The 22196-nt window shown below is 39.5% G+C and overlaps 2 long non-coding RNA genes across 2 annotated transcripts in view; both read right to left on the reverse strand.

The window, feature by feature from the left end:
* Positions 1 to 22196, reverse strand: part of LOC125985906 (uncharacterized) — a 125454-nt gene that overhangs the window by 70943 nt on the left and 32315 nt on the right. The window lies entirely within an intron of this gene.
* Positions 2275 to 3949, reverse strand: LOC125985908 (uncharacterized). Its single transcript, XR_007487488.1, has 3 exons — positions 3896 to 3949; positions 3572 to 3643; positions 2275 to 2936 (listed from the first exon to the last, which is right to left on the reverse strand). It is a non-coding gene; the product is annotated as an uncharacterized lncRNA (long non-coding RNA).

Here is a 22196-nt window from a genome sequence, read left to right on the forward strand (position 1 = left end):
ATATATAAATATATTCAATTATTTTTTTCTACCGTAGTTGTAGCATAATATATAATATATTATGTATGATATATTTATTTGAGTTTTTTATTGAATATATATTTATATATAAATATATTAAATATATATATATATATTCGCCCCTAGTTGTAGCATCATTCCGAAAATGAACCTCACAGCGTATTAAGCAGCATAACTCATTATGTTTGCCGGAGTAGTAAAGTGGGGATCCTTTGTGTCATAAAACGTCAATTTAGTCAAACTGCTTTGTGCAGCCAAAAGCATTGCTCCCATGTGTGCCGTTCCTCCCTGAAGTCAATGACCGTTATATCACTGTTTCTCCATCACTGTTGACCAGTATGTGAGCCTTGTGGCTTCACGAGTGTCCAAAGCAATAAGATAACCTTCACCTAAGGATTATCATTGTCAATCCCTTGTAAATTTTGCCTTCTATAGAGGGAGAATACATTCTATTTTGTCACCTTTTTTTTCTTGTAAGAAGGAAGCAATCAGACGAGCACATTTCAGCGCCATGAAAATAAAACAGCAAATAGCCCAAAGATGATGCACACAAAGATTTTTTTAGCGATCATGCAAAGCATCAAAAACTCTCCCATTACATTGAAGTGCTGACTGGCTCCATCTGCAACAGAGACAACTTGTGATGATAGCTCCATTATGCCCCACTGCAATCTAATAAACCCACAAACCTAACATTGTGTCATCCGATCTATTTGGACTCAGTGAACAATTCAACAGCTCGCCGCACACACCGTAAGCTTTCCTGCCATGCCGAAGCAGGCTCCCTGAAGAGGAAATCACCTTGTTGTTGAGAGGAAATTGTATTTGCGCTGATACGGTGGCCTGCATACTAAACCACCCGGCATGCCACACCTGTAAATAACAGCTATTCGCCGTCTGGATGACACTCTGCATGTCACAACGACAAAGTGGTCGAAAATTTAAAGCTTAAACCATATGGAGGAGTTATTTTTTTTTTTTTCAAAGTACCCACACTAATTGTTCAAACGAAGGTAGGAATAATCCGAAGGGAAAGGGCAGTCAGTGTATGCATGCTGAAGATTGATGAGCAACAAACAATCAAGTGAAAAAAAAAAAGATGGCTGCACTCACACCCCGTCAGACAATTGCTCATGGCTAATGATAGAATGCAAAACATGCCGGAGGACGCAAAGCTGCTTAAAAGTGCATATGGCGGATCTCTAAAAAAGAAAATGTTATGCAATTTGGCAATTTTACAAGTCCCCTAGGTGACAAATAATTTAAACCAGTTGCACCATCAGTAAACTGAAACCAATGTTACCCTAATAACAAAACAATCCGCTAGCCCATCTAGCACAGTTGGCTGGCCGCATCAGAAATTCCTCAGATGGTCGTGCTTCCAAATACCGTAATTTCCGGAATATAAGCCGCACCGGACTATAAGACGCACCAGCTAAAATTCAGGGATATTTGAGTTTTTTTCTTACATAAGCCGCACCGGACTATAAGCCGCACGTGCACATGAGTTTTTTTACAAAGAAAGACAGTACACAGAAAGCCGTAAAAATCCATAAATACGCCGCGCCGCCATTTAAGCCTCAGGGTTCAAAGTAACCTTCTGAATAAAATGCATTAAAAGTTCACATTCATTACAACTTGTTTTTGGTGAGCAAAATGTGAGAAGAATTGAATTTAAATGGTGATTGATTGGGTTTTAATACAATGCAGATGGTCCAAACAGCGCCACTGCTTTGTGTAATCTCTGAGTCACATGGCAGAGTATGAAAAAGGGTTTAGAGCCCTTTGGCGCAGGTCACCTAGCGTGCATTCCTACTAAAGCTCATAATAGTCACAAGCAACACAGCCAGAATAGGCAGCAGCCATAGTAGTGTTTCAAAATAGTATTTTTGTTGTTTTTTTCTTCAAGATACCGCACAACAGTGGTCCACAGCCTTTTTACGAGTGTATAAAAGTGATCAAGTCATCACAAAAATCACGAATAAAAAATCTTATATAAGCCGCACCTGACTATAAGCCGCAGGGTTCAAAATTTTGGAAAAAAGTCGCAGCTTATAGTCCGGAAATTACGGTAGTTAGCAACAAACATTGCCCGATAAGACTTTAAATCAGCCAGGATTTAAGTGGATCAGGATTAATTCACCCTGACTCTTTATTTCAGGACAACTTTTAGGCATCTAATATTCTGTGATGGCCTTTCACAGCTTGTCACATAAATGCAATCAAATTCAGACTCATACATTTTATCCTCAATAACATACAATCTCTTACTTAATGTCTTTAAAACATGACCGTCGGAAGGGCGTCTTGTCCATAATATTTACTTTGTTTCCTCGACTTTGGCTGACCCTCCAGTCTTCCCAGGAAGCAGAGCGCCTTGTAAATTACATTAAGATACTGTGTGAAACAGTGGTTCATTCCAAAATGCTGTATCGGCATTGGCAGCTGCCAATACAATTCATGACATCTACATCATCACCCCAAGTGGAATGAACAGCGCTGTCAACCCGCACAGTGGGATGGAGGCGGCCGAGGAGCGGTAGGGGGGGAGGAAAAAAACACTCCAGACACATGGAGGTGGACCAAGGTACATGCTTAGATACATAATAATGAATTTCTCATCCTATCTGGTTTCGGTGCTCCTCACATTCAAGCGTAACCTCTAAATGGGGAAAAACAAAGGCGGGTCATGCATGACGTGATACGTACAGTATCCACATTTAATGCCATTTTCCAACATGTGTCACCCTGAGAGAGGCAGGGTTGACCCCCAAACTACTTCAGTGGAATAGTCTTCCATATGGAGCCAGCCTGTCCATCCTACATGACCCGTGGAGGTAAAGAAAGCTGGACGGCTTAACCAAATCTCATGCAAGCTGGCTGAAAAATGACGCTGCAGGTCTTCCAACAGCATCCTTGCGCATCCAAACACACACACATAGATAGAGGTCCCAGGTGAATTGCATAGGTTTTAAAAAGGCCACTTGGAATTCAAAGGAGGCTCTGCTGTGAACAATCAAGGAACATGGCTGATTATGTTCGCTCGGTGTGGGGAACATTCTCATTCATTTATGCATCTCAGCATGCTCAGTTCTTTATATTCATTGTATGAATTTGCAGCTCCCTTGAAGTCGGGAATTGTGAGGGAAGTCACAGACGTACAGAACAGCAATTCCTGTTCTTCACGTTACATCATTTTAAATTTGCATTTATTTTCTATTTGTTTTATTATTTTTTGAATATATTTTATATAATATATTTATATGTACATTATTTATTTTCTATTTATTATTTTTTTAAATATATTTTATATTATATTTATATGTACTTTTTTTTTTTACAAAGCATTTTAGGTGTGTGTTTTATCAGCCTTAAAATGCAACTGACTTTCCAGAAACTGTATTATTAAAATATGCAACTAATGTAGAGATCATCCGCACCTACCAGACATATGACCCAGTTTTTATCTTACTGTTCTTAAAGCTATTTCATTAAATATACGTTACAGTTATGATCAAAGTATTTGACCACACATACCAAACTCACTGACCTGTGAGAGCTTCTGACGATGTACGTCAAGCAGTCCGTCGCTTTTTCTTTGGCTAAACTGATGCGGCACAGTCTGTACTCAGGAGGTCAGAAGTTAATGAAATTCCTGTGTTCAGTTAAATGGTCATTTAGGTAATATAGTGCCTTCCATGCACACCAGCCATAAATCATCCTAATTTAATAAATGTAGGAATAATGACGAGATGTGATGTGAAGACATTTACCCAGAGACCTCATCCCACTTTAATAGTCACCGTGTAAAGCAGAAAGATGTCAGATTGCATTTAAATGGAGATCTATCACAGACAATTGGGTCAGATTCTACCTGAGGTTTGTGGTCCAGCACACATTTCCTCATCTACATGGAGAAAATGTCTTCGGAAAAGAATTATAGTTCGAAATCCTCACTGTTCTCTATTGTACTAACTCTATGAAATTATAATTTTGGATAAATCAAAAACAGAGCGTGCAGAAGCCAAGATGGACAATTTACAAGATTTTTCTGTGGGAGGGGATAAAAAAAAAAAAAAGAAGTGTGAAAGCGAGAATCTGGTGTTTTACAACTCACCAATGAATATCAATTGTGTCATATCCACTGGACTGAATGTGGGAGTATAGAGAATTCAGAAGCTTTCCAAATATCACTTTGATTATTTCTACTGAGCATTTTCAATGAGATTCTGCATAGCAGTCAATATATGTAAAAAAATATAACTCAATGAGAAAGTTTGAGTCTGCTCATCCAAGTAACTTTGCAAAATAAAGAATTGGGAATATGTAAATGAGATATTGCATGTTCAGTCTGGCTTCAACTATGAATTAAATAAATGTGCCCCTTGAAATCAAAACAGTTGGTCTTTATGATTTAAATAAAAGTTAACAAAGAAATAGTCTTCACATTTATTTCTTATTAATATCATTGTACACCACATGATAAAATTCATCTATGTCGACACCAAAAAAAAAAACATTTTGCCACTCATTTCCCAGTCTCCAAAATGTTTCATTACAATATAGTGCCCCCTAACGGATTAAAAGCGTCAGTGCTTCATAAAATATTTATGGCAGAGGTCACAAAAAAAGCAGCCCAACTTGAAACTGGCAACTATTTGATGCTCAGCAACAACAAACTGCCTATTTGCTGTTTTTTGGTAAACGTGAGAAGAGTATAAAGGCAAATCAATATATTTTAATTTTAAGTCTCAAGGTCTGCTCCAGTATTTTACTTTCTTAGTGTCACGTTGGGTTCAATATGAACAAGTGAACATTCATTCACGTATAAAGCTTCAGTGTCTGTCTTCGGTGGCTGCTGCTGGCATTGTTACTGGACTGAGATCTGTGGTGGGTGGTGGTGGTGGGGGGGGGACCCTGGAGGAGAACAAAGACTGTTCTAGCAAGACCAGACAAACTATCTGACCTTCTCTCTCTGATAAGGAACATAATAGCAACCGCCTTGGAATGCATAGAAATCCTGAGAGTGATATCTTGCAGACCATAAAGTTCATGTAAAAAAATATCTGTGTGGTTTCCATTTCCAAGCTAATAGACCAAAAATGAAAATTTGTGTACACAATATCTGATGAAAAATAATCAACATACCATAAATGACGTTCAATAATCCACTGGAGCTTTTTTTTTCTTCTCTGGTTAAACTAACTGCTAGAATAAAAAGTCCATTAGGGCATTCATTTGCACGTGTGAGACAAAATATTCGAAACTTCTCAGAGTATATATTGAAGTGCAATTCTCCACTTGAAAATGAAATCCAATCTCAGTGTAAGGCAACTGCGACATTACATAAAACATGCAGAGCACAAACAACATCAGGGTGTGTTCCAATCAATGGCGAGGTGATGTTTATAGCGATGACAGGCTTTCTCATCTGAGCACAGCCGGCTTTTGCTACCATGCTGAGTGTCTACTAAGTGTCAAGTTGACCGATCAGATTGCTTGCTTGGAACTACCTTAGGGTTGCTTGTCAGCGATAGTTTACTGCCGTGATAAATGCAGTTCTCATCTTGTGGAGCTTTCAGCTTTTAAGGCTTTTAAAGCCCCATTGGCAGGAATTTCATTTTAGCTCCCAATCACCTGGTGTCAAAAGTGCACCGGCACATACGAGGAACAGTTGAGTTATAAAGTTCCTGTTGGCTAAAATGGCCTGATTGCCATCAGACGATAATAATGGGCGTATTAGAAGCGGGGTGAAGGAGATAACACTCCACACAAGGAGGAAGATGAAGGCAAGGAGGCATGGCCATGTCAGAAGGGGATCACGCTAATGATCAGTGTGGCTTGTCTCCGCAGCATGTCAGCTGACAAGAAGCAGCCATCCTCTGCTTCCTCACAGATTGAAGTCAGAATTATATTCACCTCTAGTGAAATGATTTCTTACTTCCTATCGCATCCCTCCCAAGCCGCCATCAGTTATATTCACGCAAGATGTGAGGAGCATATCAGCAGGCTTCAAGAGGATGTCACACAAGAACGTCGAGCTTGAAAGCACCTATTAAATAATGTAAAATTACAACTGGCACTCCGAGGATGATTTCCCCATCATCGGATGATCACACACGATGGATGGTGCTGATGAGATCATATGTTTAATATAACTGGAGTCGGTCGTTCTTCATTTAGCACTTTAAATATCTTATTTTCTCATTTTTCAAAAACAGCAGCAAGCCGGGAGCTCATTTACAACATTTAATTGGCAATGTTTACGTGGAGCATCGGCAAACTAGAGCGTCGTGACCTGGCCCTCATCCCGATGTACAATCAGTCGATGGGCTCGACCGGGCAAGAATACCGATGTGCCGTGATGGTGACTGACCCTCCCCAGAGGAGAGCAGCCGGGACAGCAAATGACTAAGGGTCAGTGCTCACTAACAACTGGCCTCTGGCACCACGTTGTGATGGATGAGGCATGTGAAATGGCAAACAGAAAATTGGTCTCCTGAGGGGTGTAAGTTCCAAATTGTCTGGCATGGGTCACACCATTATGGCAATGTGTTCCCGCTTAATTAGGTTTACTAGAACAATTACAGAATATTAATATTAGTTTTCAGTGCATTTTTTAATCCAGAGTAATTTCATAACTTCAATTATCTTAATATAATATCACACGTATAAACTTTTAGAACCACATTAACTTTTATTATAGTGAAGCAAAATATGATGACGTGGTTTTGCAGTCCTTAAATGTAAACCATACTTTGTGGATGAACTACATAATCAGACTGATTACCATCGATCACATGACCAGATAGCTCATTGCATATTTCTCCACAGCCACTAGATGGTAGCAAAACTCAACTTTTCATTTCCAAGCATGAATCGTTTTTTTTGTAACACCCCTAAAATAAACTGCAAACTTTAACATACATTATATACAATTAGAACATTTGGAAAAAGCGTTTTGTAAGAAAGTTGGAGCTCAAACAAAAAAAGAAATGTCTGTTTGGATTGCTCCTATAGAAGAAATGACCTCTAATCATTCCTTCAAATGTGAATCACTACTTATCATGCCAAAAACAACACAGCCCAGGCTGCATGCTTCCCCCTTGGAAGATTGAGTTGCTTTCCATCCACAGTAAATAAATGACATGCTATACTAGCTTGCAATCCAAAGCCACATTGTATACATGTTAAAAGCAGAGTCAGAGTTTTTCTGTATAAAATATGAGGTCATTTATGAGAAAACCAAGCTGAAAAAATTCTGCTAAATAGTTTCCCCTGTCGTCATTAATCATTCATGTGTAAAGCTGTCATGGTGTGTTGTACTAACATTGAAAATTTTGGAAACTCAGATTTAAAGTAGATGTTCTGATGGACTTAGGTGGTATTGTCAGATGAACTATAATTTAACCTTTTTTTTTCTTTTCAAAATTACATGCCTGACCCTCACGCTTGGATAGGATTTCCTTGTCATGTATTTAACGCGTGCTATTTTGAAACCTTCTCACTGTGATTATTTTTGATTTTGCGTTTTTCCTTTAATCATTTGTGTTTTGTCTGGAACAGTGCAAAAATGTTTAAAGTATGCTGCATGGATTATGATCTCAGAGGACTTAAACAGTTGCAAAAGGCATTTTTTGCTTCTGTAAATATTTGAATTAATTTACAACATAACCACAAAAGGTCAAATAATCTATTCAGCAATGTTGGTCGACGTTTTAATAATTCAGAACAACTACAACAATGCTGTGCTTTTAGTGTTGAATATGCTGTTCTCAAAATAAACTCTAGAGGGAGCCAAACTATCATTGTAGATCACAACAACCTACAAATTGTCCTTCCAAATGAATCCAACACTTAAGGACGGACCTCTCTCATTAGACATGGTGTCATCAAAGTGTGACCTGAACGCAAGAGATCTTGTTAAAGTTGAAGGGAAATTAAGATAATGCAGCAAAGTCTGTTCATTAAAATTGCTGGAGAAGTCACAAACAGCTCAAATAGTCAAAACCGAGCCTTCAAGCTTTCCCACTTAGCTGAATTTTGCTGGATTTTCCACTCATTTCCACTTGAGTGGCCACACGTAAATTGATACAAATCCATAATCCTGATCCAGCTTAAATGTGTTTCTCCCCCCATGCCTTTTTCTTACACGAGTGTGCAGAGTATTGATCCGGGCCTAAATAATTGAGAAGCTTAAGTTAAGCAAGTGTAAGGCAGTAGCATGTGTGGGTTACACAAGCATGTAGGGGGAAATGGCACTGCGTAGTACATCCCAAAATTGGCTCTCAAATTAGTGCACAGAGCAGGAACAAAATATTGTTATAAAGTTTGGGGGTGTCTAAAAGAAAAATAATAAAGCATTGTTCCGTATATTTTGCAGGGAGATGAAAGTGTCCAGTATGATTCTGATATTTTAAATCACAGCTGTCACCCATAGATCCACAAACATCTGGAAACAAAGATATTCTATACAGTATGCCACAGCTGGTTCATAGTAACAGTATTTATTTATTTTTTTTAAATAAATGGTGTCTGGAATTTACAACCAAGTTTGCAATTTCAGGAATGCCGTGACAGGAAATTAAAAGTGACAGGTGGAGTTATCAATCACAGTGAAGATCATTGCTTTTTTTGTGCCACTGTTTACCGGACCACAGAGAGTCAAGCCAAATATGTCAGTAGGAAAATGCAACATTGGGTTTCCCCCAACTGGTTGACCCAGGTGCTCATGACTTGACATTTTCCGACCGCAATCATACTAGTAAAATAAGTGCGATGAATTTTTCCTTGGCAGCACCTTACACTCTTTCTGTCACGTACACCATGCACTCAAACCTCGACTCCGCATAGTGACAACACCTTCTCCGATACCTCTCACTCTTTTCTTGGCACTCGTTTTACATATCAGTGAAGGGGACAGGCGAGGAGGAAACCAACAGCTGATCTTGAAATATTTGCCAAATTGCATACTTGCACAGAGGGAGAATAAATTGATTCCATGCATTGGATTTTAAAAACAAAACTGCAATGACATTTTCATTCAAGGCCTCATTATGCACCAGGAGACACTTTGAGGACCCATTATGGAACTTCAGTCAGGAGATCAGGACACCTCTGTCTGAAGGAGTGGGGGGGAGGGGGGGCTATGACTGACACCGAAGTGCTCCCAGGGGTACCGGAGATAGCCGAGAGGAGAAATGAAATAACGCAATCATTCAAGGAGAGAGGGCCAATTATCCAGAGCATACAAAAAAATAGTTTTCTGTATATCTATATAACCTTGGATTAGGCATTCCTGTCCATCCACCAAGACCCGATAAGCAACCCAATTTCTGTAACATTTGTGGATTCAGTATTTGTTGAGAGGTCACGCGGATAGCAAGGCAGCACATAACATTGGCATGAGTTTATTTAAAGTTGAGCGTGACGAGACCTTCATCTATAACTCAATGAACAATAGAAGCATTGTGGAGTATCAAATGGCAGATTATATCTGAGATTTGTATTATAAGTTGAATTACATGGTGTTTGAGAGAGAACATATCAGGGGGTGCAGTCTCGAAATACGTCATTGGATCTAAACAAAGTTGAAAATTATCACGTTGATCTGAAAGCATTATGCTGGAATGAATGAACAAAGTGAGTCGGGCATTGTATATGTTCTTAACTTCTGGGCCTTCATGCTTGTGTTTATTTTAGATGCTTAGATAACTGTGATATTTGGTTGCTAGGGGGTTCGTAAAATACAATACCAGAATCATAAAATAAAAATGTTTGATGAGTTCACAACATATTGTTTTGTTTGGTGACATCATGCTTGTGTATTTTTGACCATAGACAACAACCCTGCTGACAAAGATATTGCCAGGACATCCTGATGACCCCCAGGGGCAACAGTTTCTTTCAGAGGCCCGATTATAAGAACAGCAAGCAGTGGAATTTTGACCTGTGCCCTCTGCGGTCTGCTTACGTTTTCCTGTTTCATGTCACTTTGACTTACAACTGTATTGTTGTGTCAGTCTGGAGGGCAAGTGAGGTGAAGTTATTTAAAAAAGAAAAAAAAAACTCAGTTTGTTTGACGTCATAGTTGATTAGCTCATCGTGTATTTTAGATGGGACATACTCTGTTGAAAAATAAAATAATCAAGATTGTCTCATGTAATAAATGATCAATATTGTACAGCTACTCAAAATAAAAAAGCTCCGATACTACACACTGATACCAGCCTGGCATATAACTTCCAGGCAAGTGAAGTATGAATATTTCATTAAAATAAAGACAAGTATTGGTAATCGTTAAGTACTCGATACTTGGTCTTAAACCTGCAGTCCTAATAAATACTGTATAATAATATTTCCAAGCAATGGGCACAAATCCTGGGTCTATTTTTCCCATAGGGACTACAATAACTTATTTCCATATCCGAGTTTCACAAATTTGAAAAAACACAAACTGTTGGCATTTCATTATTGCCACACCGGCATGGACAAAACAAAGCCTTACATCTAGCTGAAACTGTAACTTGGAAACGCTTGCTCATTCTTACCTAATTATCTCCCTCAGCAGTGCAGTTCCAACTCTCAGTCAGGAGTAAACAAGACCCCAGCGGGAAAAAGCTCCTGTCTTGGCTCGCAGGCCAATTTTAATAAATCGATGCGCTAATCATTGGATGTGCACCGACCGAGTGTCCTGGTCGTGCTTCCAGTCCTACTCCCTTTGAGGGTAATTTAATTAGGTTTCCAATGCTGAAAAGCTTCCGACATGCACAAAGAAGTGAAAGGTGAAATTGAATTTTCTACCCCCCCCCCCGCCACCCCACCCAGTATTTTCAGCTACTAACAGCATACAGGGTGAAGGGAAATTTAATGACAAAACCAGAAAACAAAAGAATGGGTTTGTGTAGCTTAGGGAACATTTAGCTTATGATACAGCGGGGTTCTAAGGAAGTGAGATTAATCCCTTCCAAATTGGGTGAGTTTATTCTCAGGCAATTTCTTCCCCAGTGTTTTTCTTCAGTTTAGTCATTGTTCACATGTTACAAGGTCAGCCTGCTCATTAAACTGCAAATCCATACATTGCTTTTATTTTAATGCCAATGTAACAAATCTACTGTTTTTGGATTAATATTCAGCAGCTAAAAAATCTTAACTCGGAATGTTCTATGCCACTTTTTTTCCCGGATCAATACCCGAATGACATAAGAGTTATATATCCCAATATAAAAATGTCCTTTAAATTAAAAATGAACTATAATTTTCTATTGCTATTATTTCTACATTTCTACTTCCAGATCGTAAAACGATGTCTGATTTATATTCACGTGATTTATATTCACATTGATTCCAAACATTTATATCCAAAATGGGGGATTTGATCGTTCTTGTAACAATATCATACATTCAGCCATAAAGACAGTAAATTTTTTATTGCGCAACAACCAAAGCCAATGGAACTAACTTTAAAAATCCTGATAACTCTCCAACCCAAACTGTTTTGTTTTTTTGGTGCTGAGCAGTTCCCAACATTTGTTCACTAGTTTCTTAACTGGAAAGAATATCATGTCTATAGTTCCTTGGGGCATGTCTGCGGCATGTACACACTTGGAAACATACAGACATGCATTCTGGGATTTGGAAGATTCCGGTAGAACCTTAAGGCCTGTTCTGCTCTTGTATGGAAAACTCCCTGCAGGCATGTCCCAGGACGTTAATGTTCGCCAGCTTCGGTATTCATATTTTTGTCTTTTTACTGGCTGCAGAGAGCAGGGAGGAATCTATCAGCAAGCAACAAGGTGTACGATTTCACTTGACATCCGGTTTCCACATGCCAGCCATTGCTCTAAAATGATTCTCCATCGTCTCAAGTTTGCAAAACACAAGTATGCCAGTCGTAAATCATTTTCCAAAGATACACGCAGCCTGTAATTTCGCCAAATCCAAGACAAAGAGGTAAGAGTCTTCTGTTATGTCTGAATTCGAGTTTACTGTTATCAAGGCGACAGTATAATGCGTCTCCCTCAAAGTGTTTTGAGGAGGAACTGCGAGTTTGTTCAACATTTTTCCCATGAACACGAAAAAGATGACATGCTTAGGTAAGCATTTTTTTAAAGTTTCCACCGTTTCTCCTAGCGATTAAATTGCTACGTCTGCAATTTTGAATCACATAAATCTCACCTGTGTTAAAAATTGAAATCACTCATGATAGTTTGAAGAATTGATTAAATTGATAGTTTTTTGACTCAGCACTGTTTATTATGCCGAGTTGGTATATACGAGTCCAGCTGCCTTGGTGACACCGCAAGTGTTTATTTTAAGACGTGAGTGGTGACTCCTGACTCCCTCTAGGTGGTCTTGCCTTTATAACTTAGTTTGTATATTTTGTTTTCCAAAATGCTGTGAGAAATGGCATCCTTGTGGATGCTCCTGGGAGAGGAAAGTGATGAGGGATGATTCACGTGCATATTTGTTGGTAGCGTCACGCAAAAGTAGCAATCTGACAAAGACAGATAAGGTCGACATGGATTGAGGTAAAACGAATGCCTCGTGAGTTGACAAATGATGGTCAGCTGAAGTCAGACGTCAAGCCCAAGGAGTTTCCCTGTCAGTTTCATTTTAAAAGTCTGCTGCTTAAAAAAAAAAAAAAAAAAAAGCCCAGCATAGAGCTAGTGGTATATCTGCAAGACCAGCAAAAAATAGTTGTTGTTTTTTTGCAAGGTGGCAGCTTCATAAAAAATTCATTCAGAAAATACAAAAGGAATATTTGAAAAATAAATAAATAGGTGGGTTAGACCCTGGGCATTCAATCATTTTAGGTGAAGTTTTACTAAACAACTATGTTTTAGACACCAGTTGCCCTGGCTGTATATTTAAAACAATATATATATATATTTTTTTATAAACTGTGACATATTGCACACTGCTTTGTTTGGCAGGATTGACACACAAACAAGGAAGCAGGTTGACAAGGCAAGAGCGGAAAAGTCTCAAAAGGGTATTTTGTCACAAAAACAAGACACACAAAAAAAGAAGCTTACCCAGTTGTGCTTCACTTGGAAAAACAATCACAAAGAACAACACGATGAACTGACTCCAACTGGACCTTATATACAAACACACTAATGAAACAACAAGGCACTCCTGGTTGGAGCGAGCTGATTGGTTGACAGAGGATCCAAGCCAAAAAAAAAAAACTCACCAAAACAATGTCAACAAAAACCACCTTGGCCTTACCAATAACCTTTTTAAATAAGAAAACAGGCAAAATAAATGAAAACAAGAAAATGACTACAACAAATGCACTTGTTTGTTGACATTCCAGCAACTTATTTTGATAAGGCAAGAGAAATTAAAACAAGAAAATAACTATAACAAATTCACTGAGTTGTTTCTTGCAGCGATAATGGCTTCTTTCATGGCCTTAACGGGTGGTCTTCCCGTCTCCATCTCTCGACACATATCAGCCTTGTTTGCGCGTCTCCCGTGATGAAAACGATAAGACAATTTGCAAGCGAGAAACATCAGCACTACTGATTAAATCATCATCATCTCCGCTGAGACTTTCTTCCAACACCGAGTTGTCTTTCCATTCATTAGCACTTGTCTGAAATTCTCCTCAACCTCTTCTCATCAACCAAGCCAATCATTCTTTTTATTGAAGTATAAAATATTTAAAAGTTACTCAAGATATATAACAGCAGCAAGTGTTGGAAACAGCGAGACATAATAAAGACGACACACACAAACACACTCCTCCCACCGCGTAATTCCCATTCCAAGCATACCACTGCCATCCTTCTATTTGATCAGATAGCTTGAGTGATTAAGTTCTTCTGACACGTGAAATGGCCTCCCATGACAAGAGTCAAAATTTGTTCCAATGCGCAAAGACACATGAGCTTCCTTGAGGGTGGTGGAGGAACCGTATTGGAGGCTGTCAGCAGGCATGGACAGAGGTCACTCGCCGCCAGGCCTTATTAGCTCCACATCAGCAAAATGTGGCTTGTCAGACATGGCATTGAAATAGAGGAGGGCTCCCGGTGTGCCTTCTGCCTCTCAGCGCCAACTTTCTGGCTGGATGGTCATGATCAAACCCGTCTGGCCCTACCTACTGCGATGCCTTGTGTCACTCCATTAAACAGCATGTATTGCTGCTTTCACGCCAACTTAAGGAGGTGACAGGGAAAGTCAACTTGACCTTCAAGTCCAGCAGCTGTAATTCCTTTGCAGAAGTGTTTTGCGTGCAGACAAACTTTTTAGGGACAAAATTAAAGTGATCACCAAAAAATTATTGTGTTAATCAAGGGCTGTCAATCAAAACAAAATATTTTTCCTAACCATTAAATTGTGTTATTATATTAGCTATGTGGAGGCAGTCTTTAATTTGAAAAAGAAAACAAAGCGAAATATTTAGTTTAGTCTGGTGTATTTAATCTGCAAAACTCAGTGTAAACACAAAAGACCTCTTCACGTAATAATCTCTGGGAATTTGTAAAAGCATAATATAGATTGAGTCAACATATACAGACAACAGATTCATTACATGCAAAGTTTAAAATGAAAAATTTAGGTAAATAAAGCCCCGGCTGTGTTGACATTGATATTTGTAGGATCAAATGACAAATTTGCGATGACAGCTGCTTCCTGATAAGTTGATCGCCCCGCTGCTTCTCCAAGTGGGCCAATTCAATGAAACCAGAGTGTGCATTACATCCGCCAACATTGCCAACTCGGGTTTTTTGCCCTTAGCGAAAGGCCGCTGATTCCATAACTCAAACTGCCATAAACATATAAGCACGTCATAAAAAATACTGCAAGTCACGGAACGATAAAAAAAATTGCAAATCATTTAAAATGCACTGTGGATATAAAAACTAACTAGCTCGCTGTCACCGTCCAACCAAAATTCGTGTGCAAATCGGCATCCAAGAAAAGCCGTGATGAATTGGATGTGCAGCTGACATGTAACTTATGAGCATCCCCTCAACATGTGTTTTTGCTGACCGTTTGAAATACGGCACTCTGAGGAACGCCACTGAGTAACTCCCACCTCGAGGAGACAAATTTCTGATTTACATCCTCTCTTAGTCTGTTGTGGATGTTTTATGCATAAAGGAACTCGGCCAGCATGGGTTAAAAATGAAGGGACTAACCGAGCAGTCTGTGCATTGTTTATTTTTTCAGGAACATTCCACGAGTAGACAGCTATTCCCTTGTCAGGAGAGCTTGCAATGTGCTACAAATTTCCAGACCCAGAACTCAAGAGTATGAATTCCCGTGAGACAAATTACGGAAACGGAAGAATGTGTGTTTTGTTTACACTTGCAGTGTGATGACAGTCACAACAGGAAAGGTGAAAAAGTGTTGCGACTCATTCATGGAAACAAATGTGGGTGATGAGAAGGTCATCGGGAAAATGCTGCATGGAAGTGGATTCAGTTTTGATTCATTTATTCCCAAAAATTCCGACTGCTGGGTATATTTAAATTGCCTTGTAAAAGCTTTTTTTTTTTTTCTTGTGGTACAATAAAACTATTGTTAGGCAGTTTGATACAGTTTAAATGGATATGGGTTGGAGCTATATCACATGTTCTAATTCTTTAGCAACAGTGGGAAACTCAGACATTCGCTTTTTTCAAATGACCTGCAGGCCAATTCAGCGATAAGCACTTCCTCTAAACACAATACCCAATTTTTCTTAGGTACTCTCCCTTACCCGTATCCTGTGACTGATTTTCCTCACTCGTGATGTATAAAAAAAATATGTCTGTGTTTATTTTATTTTTTCTTAGAAATCTTTGGCAACCACCTTTTTAGGAAAGAGGAAATACTTTGAATAGTTTTTCATATTTCCAAGAATTAGAAGGATCTAAATATTCAGCTCGAGGCTTATTCCTGAATTGACATAATTGTTTATGGATAAACTTAAATTTTCTAACATTGCATTTAAGCCTGCAAGGGAATTAAACCACAGCTAAAAGAAAAACAGAGCGTAATTAGTTATAATTGGAATTTTGCTTCTGGACTTGGCAAAGAGTGACCGGAGAGCGTGCTCTGTCCTCGGGAGCACATCTGTGCTAAAAAAAAAAAAAAAAAATCCTTCTATGAAAAGACTTTGTACTGGGGGACCGTGTGGGGGTTGCCTGAGGGGGGGGGGGCTGCACGAGCGTTATTATGCATGGCAACAAATGTCCATTTTAATTGCTCTCTAACTACCAATTATACGGCAATTAAATGTGTGTATCATTCTTGCAATAACTCCTCTTCTTTCTCGCTTTTACACAAGTTGTTTTTTTAGTATTGATCACACCCGGCTTTTAAAATTATAAATAGTGCTGCTCGATCCGGAGATCTCCCATATGGGTTCGCCAAAGAAAAAAAAATTGTGCAACTTGGTGCAGTGTTGTTCGAAATCAATACGGGACAAAGTCATGTCACCCTCTCGCTATTATTCTTAATTAGCTGGGGCCAAATATAAATTGGCAGCTTAGAGGTAAAATGGGAATACTGGTGAGTCTTTCCTCTTCCCTCGATACTTTTGTACACTGAATGCGTGATTATCATCAATGAGCGTATTGTGGCTAAGCTGGACAATTAGGATTCTAGGAATGTAAAGATCCATTGTCCCATGGTACACAATGTTTGAAAATCATTGGGAATGTCTCAAATTAGGTCTGGAGACAAATCCAAATGGCTCATGACAAAGTCACATTGTGATGTACTCTTCAATTTCTCAATATTGGAGTCCAATGTCATAAAGACATGTCGGAATTGCATCACCTAATGTCATCAGCCCGTAATACTTAAAACGTTTGGGTTGTAATCCTTTCAGCACAAACACTGCAATCCTTGGATACAAGCGGTGGGTTGTGATACTGTAAACAATGGATACCGAGAGTGAATCAGGTTGCATCCCCGTCTCGGCATGAAATTTCCCACGGAAGGGCGAGTCTCCGAAACGGGCTAGCGTTGCTTTGGTGCAAACAGTCGCAGAGCTTAGGGGTTTACAAATTTAAAGGAGTGAACGCACAACAGGGTCAAACGAGCAAATCCGGTCTTGTGTTCTTGCCTCTTTTATTGTAAGGTTTCCTCATGGATGCAGGATGATATTCTCAATGAAAAGAACCAAGCCGGCTGACCTCTTAAAAGCAGGCGTGTCTCAGATATAGTTTCACGTTTTTTTTCTTTTCTTTCCCTGCTGATACTGCTGCCTGATCCAGGTGCTTATTGGGATATAAATGAAAGCAAATCAAGAGTTCAGGTGAAATACATTTCTTTTTTATTATGATTTCTGTTTTTTCGTCTTGAAAGAACTCAAATCTATTGTGGCGGATGAGGTAATTCTGGCAACAAACTGACAATCTTTTTCACCTTCACCTGCTTCACCTTTCGTTGAATATGAAACAATGTTCAAGGGGTGGTGACCTAAAGCTATATCATATTTCTACCTTGGGATTTAGAGTGGAAAAACAAAAAGTATGACTTTAAGCCCAAAGGGATGCACTCTGTAGATTCTTTATAAGGTATACCTGCACTAAACTCTAATTATGGACCCCGTTATAAGTCAATTGGAATATTTTTTTGATTACCGTAATTTCCGAACTATAAGCCGCACCTGAATATAAGGCGCACCAGCTAAATCTAGGGGGAAATCCTGTTTGTTCATATATTAGCCGCATTAAATCAAAAGTTCCCACTTCTATTACCTGTATTAACAAAACAAATCCTCTTACAATATCATAAAAATAAGAAGCACCAGAATATAAGCCGCAGAGTTTAAAACTTGTGTAAAAAGTAGCATTTTATAATCCGGACATTACGGTACATTTGAGGACTACGAGCTAATACAATACAAACATTTAGTTATTAACAAGGGTAAACTCCTTGGCATGAATTTGCCTCGGATAATTTACCAGTACTTCAAAACCAGGTGTGGCTGCAAGGCTCCTGGTTAGTCAGTGTGATTGCTAGCTACATTCTTTCGCATTGACATCATATCCAAGCAGTTGTCGTACTTCATGTAAGCAGAAACAAGCATGGGATGGAGCCAGAGACACAACATCCGCTGAATTCAGGTGACTGCTGTTGACCCCACGGAACATGTCAATGGCTCTAAATAAAGTACTGAAGCAAGGAAAACAGAACCTCAAATGTTTGTTTTAATGCTTATCTCGGATTGTACGTTTCCTGTGTGCTAAATAGGTCATACGGTTTATACAATGGACAGAAATCTACAATTAGAATTGCCGTTGGGAATAATAGTGAGACATTCATAACGCTTTGGGTAACTGTGCCCTTTAAAAGTAATGGAATATATTTTTATGACATTTACTGTCAATTCCCAGAATCGAATTTATCCCCTAACGAAATCATGAAAAGCAGTAAGCCTGTGATGTCATAACCAACAAGAGACCACTTTAGAAAAGTGAAAAAAGGTGTTTTATATTAGTTGTGTCATTCTGTAAGATAAACAGTGCAAGCTTTGACTCATGGTTATTCGCTGAACATTAAATGAATAACCGTAGAAGGCTCTGTTCGACTTTTTTTAAACGTAAATATTTCCAGTGTGCGAAAACGCTTACGTCATTGTTTGCTTGAGCCGGCCTCAGCCATGAAAACACACTCGAAATAATTTAATTAGACGATATGTAAACATTCCCAGTATGTGTAAAACTGGCAAACAAGGCGCCCTCCTATCGACGTCATACTCGAAGTAATGAGCTCTGCTCTTGCCTCACCACTTTTCAGGCCAGTATTACCGCTCGAGTGAAAGCGATGCCTTTTGGCACACTAACTGCTGTTGAACATAGTTCTTTCCCATTACAAAAAAACATCGGTTTAATCTTGCCGTATCTGAGCCGTATTCAATTTCCTCAAATCATAAAAACACCACTGGAATGAGCCACAGCTCCCCCCGTTAGGTTTTCTTAAAGGGATATTCCCTTATGAGTTCTTTTTGACTTGGGCCAGAAATATTGCTTTGCACGCTTCATTGGGCCCAGAGGACAAATATGGAAATTTTACAGTGTAATTGGAGTTGCGCCAGGTTGAGGTACCCTCACCCTCCGCCTGGAGAGCCGCCAGAATCACAATGAAATTGGTATGCTTTCATAATTGAAGTAGGGCTACACATAAAATATATGTACTATACAATACATGCCAGAAACTTTAAATATTAATAACCTTCCACCCAAAATGAGACACAGTAGGATAAATACAGAAAAAAAAAACAGAATCTGGATTATTGAATTTAATATTAACAGCATCTCAATCCTCGGGAAGGAAAAAAAAAATACCTACACGAGCTCACAATGTAGGAGCTAAGTGCCCCTCTGGCTGCCGTCACTGTTCATTATAAGTGATAGTGATGCAATACTCTGCAAAATATACTAATATAGCAATTCAAAAGTTATTTTCAGGTACATTCTTGGATAGAATTGGAGAAGCAGCCAAATGGATTGTGAGTTGATATCGCAATTCATTTTGTGCTACCATCTGATAGTTTGCAATCTGAATGGTCGTAATATGAATTAAAAGTTCCTCAGGCTTCGAGTAATGTAGTACAAAGGATTTCGGTGCTTTCTCGCTCTCCCACTTGCAGCAAGGGCGAGCAGCGAGTGTGATTCGTTTGTCACCGCCTGGATGACAGCCTCCTGTCCAGGGAGCACTTAGTCCCCGCACGTGTCTTTTCTTTCCGGTCGTTTGTTGGAATAATGGCCAACTGAGGCCAGTCCTCCATAGTGACCGGGAACAAGCAGTCGCCAAGCTGTTCAGGTAATTCGTCGACCATTTGGAAGAAAACATGCAGGACAGCGAGACTCAAGGACCCAAGTTGCCTTCCCATGATTTAGGGCAAAGGACCAAGTTTGTTTACGAATACCCGAGTCATACATTAAAACAAATTAATAGAATTGTGGATTAAATAAATAATTAAAAAAATAATAATATAAAAAAAAAAAAAAAAAAAAAAAAATTTAAATAAATAAATAAATAAATAAATAAATAAATAAATAAATAAATAAATCAAATAAACACTGTGTATAGTACATATGCAGAAGTGTCAAATCCAGGTGCAGAAAATAAAAAGTCTGCCAGAGTTTGACTTTACCAAGTTGATTAGAAGCATCTGTGGCTGAAGTCAAACTGCGGCAGAGTTTCTACTTTCTAGACCAGAATTTATAACTCCATCTAAATAATCAAAACAGACTTTTGGATTGCAACTACAATCTATAACAGACTGGAAAAGTTATATCATGTCGGATACGGAATTTAAGAGGTGCTGCCGAGTTTATCGTTTCAAATTGTTTGCCATCCCTCCCACATTTGAGCTTCGACAAAAGAACGTGCAAAGTGATAAACTCAATCTGTCAAGCTTCAGTAGCAATTGAGATGCTACTATGATTATTTGCAGCTTTAAATTCCCTCCTTTAACATTTTAACAGTGTCACTGGACACACAAAGTTGCTTTCGGTGCTTATCTGAGGAGACACAGAGCGGAAAGGTTTACAATGGATTTACGGTCTGTTTTGACCCCATTAGGCCCACGAGGACTTCTGTATCAACAGTTTGAGGGAATGCGTGCACGGGTGCATTGCGGGGAGACGGAAAGAATAAAAGAGTGTGGAACCGAGGGGGGGGGGGGGTGATAAAGGAGGCTTCCGAGGCCACTGCAGAGCAGGGTTCTGAGCATTGCATCAGGCCCATGTTTATTTCATAAACATTCGCTCCAGCTGTCAGTCCAGAGGAGATACTATACACGCTCCAGCTCACCTCTGAAGTTATCCACTAGGGTAAATAAGCAGTCCTGAACAATAGTGTCAGTGGATTCCGTCTATATCTTCTTCAACTTGCGGATAATATTTCCAAAGTGTCTATTTTGAATCAAATGGATTTATTATCAGAGCTGAGGAGGTTCACATGGAAGGTCAAAGAGGCACATTTAACTGTTACACATCAATCAGCGGTGCGATACTTCATTTTGCTTTTCTTGGTATCCCGTGACGAGAGACGTATGACTCGAGCGGATATAGAGGTCTAAAGGCCCCCGCATCCCCTGGGTCCCTCCGCCCGCAGCACTCATGCGGAAAAATTCTCCAAAAAAATGCTTGAATCCATGCCCTGAGGCCGTAAAATCTATTGACTGTGCATCTCCTGTATTTATTTAGAGAGAAGGTATTCATTCACAGCCGCATAAACTTTATTGCGACATATCGGCACTTCCGACGTGCGCGCGTAATTTACCCGAGACTGTTTCTCCACACGGCCCTGCTGGTCTTATGTAAATAAAGTTGTCAGCCACTTGTTATGGTCGGGCTGGGAGTCATCAGGAGGCCCTGGCAGCCTCTGGGTCCCTGGGCTCCGTGTGATTCATAGCTGGCTGGGGGACAAGCGGGAAGTTTAGGTCTGCCCAAATCCAAACACAGAAAGGGTGGGGGGAATGCATGAGGCGTGAAGAAAGAAAAATAGGTGGAAAAGAGGGAGTAAGGGGAGACATCAGGTGGATCGGCGCTTTGTGAGGAGACAATTGCTGAGGCAGAGTTTGGGTCGGGCTGATGTCTCCCCCGCTCTCGCTCTTCCACCTCTCAATCACTGTCACGGCAGTCATCGCCGCAGTTTATCCCTCCTGCACTTTTGCCCTCATTAAAGTCTTTTCTTGCATCTCTCCCCGTATTCTCCCTCCCTTCCTCAACTCCCACTCACCCCTAACCCAACACATTGATTGGCATGAACCAATTTCTCAAACTTTAATTTTCTCTAAACCCCACGGAACACATCGCCTCTAACTATTCTCACGTTTGACTCAAAGTTGTAGAGCGGCGAGGATTCGTAATGATACGGGAGGAAATGGAATCCGTGGCGCTATTTGAATAATATAAACATTAGCAAGAAATAAAATTGGGAACCGCTGCTGAATATCCATTTAATTGCAGCACTGCTGAATTTTTACTCCCTGGAACCTAAATTATGAACTAGACGACCTAGCAAATTAATAAATAATGATTCTGAAAATTATTTCCGTGCCCAGCACGAGTCTAGCGCAAAAGTGCAGTCTAACTGTGCGTTATCTTTTTTGGTTTGTTTTTTCATAGACCGGCAAAGGTAGAAATGGACGGTGAGAATTTCTCTCCTAAAATGAAAACTAGCTGAATGGAATCTATGGAATTTTCCCGCAAGTG

This window comes from Syngnathus scovelli, chromosome 18, assembly GCF_024217435.2.
Source record: "Syngnathus scovelli strain Florida chromosome 18, RoL_Ssco_1.2, whole genome shotgun sequence".
Classification (NCBI taxonomy): domain Eukaryota; kingdom Metazoa; phylum Chordata; class Actinopteri; order Syngnathiformes; family Syngnathidae; genus Syngnathus; species Syngnathus scovelli.